Raw genomic sequence first — 699 nt, forward strand, 5'->3', positions numbered from 1 at the left:
CAGTTCCCCAATTTAAGTTAGTGGAATGTGTCAACTAAACTGGAAGTCCATACTAACAGTGTCTTCCAAAATTTAGGAACCACTAGTCTAGTTAAGTGTTTTTTTTTTTATTTTCTTCTTTTGTCTTTGTATACTCTCCTAAAAAAAAAAAAAAATCGAATGGACCGCGCTTGGTGGAGCACCCCTCACCATTGTGGACTCGGAAGGAAGGATAAAAATATCCACTTCTCTCTACCTACCTTCTCCTTCTCCTACTCCTACTCCTCCTCTGGGTGAGCCTGTAACATCCTGACTGGCTGGTGCCGGTGATTGCAGGCAGCGCCAGCTGCAAAGCCCCCCTTACAAGACAGATGAATTAGGAAAAAAGCTGCCGGAACCACCGCCGCTCCCCCTTCTTTATTTTATTTATTGTCTGTGCTGAAGAGTTGGGCTGGACACACTGCGGCCCTCCTCCTGCCAGAGTCAAGATACCAGGTTAGTGGAATCAAGTCTTGTCTTGTTTACTTGCTTGTGCACAAAGAGTTAAGCGAAGAGCCGCATTTCTATGCAGGACGAGCTCCTTCTTAACCATGGTAACACATCTCGTTTGTCCAAATGCATTTTCTTCAGAATACAAAGACACACACACACATGGAGCAATCCATCCAACTGACTTACTTTTTTTTTTTTTACCTATTTGCATCGCACTATTATTGGTGA

General features: G+C 43.6%; 1 protein-coding gene across 1 annotated transcript in view; it reads left to right on the top strand.

Moving 5' to 3' along the window:
• Positions 1 to 699, top strand: part of hhatla (hedgehog acyltransferase like, a) — a 29481-nt gene continuing 28782 nt past the window's right edge. The window contains exon 1 of the mRNA XM_008334226.3: positions 1 to 474. The gene's annotated coding sequence lies outside the window, so the exon portion shown is untranslated. The remainder of the gene's footprint in view (positions 475 to 699) is intronic.

The sequence above is a fragment of the Cynoglossus semilaevis genome, chromosome 20 (genome assembly GCF_000523025.1).
Source record: "Cynoglossus semilaevis isolate Cse_v1.0 chromosome 20, Cse_v1.0, whole genome shotgun sequence".
NCBI classification, from domain to species: domain Eukaryota; kingdom Metazoa; phylum Chordata; class Actinopteri; order Pleuronectiformes; family Cynoglossidae; genus Cynoglossus; species Cynoglossus semilaevis.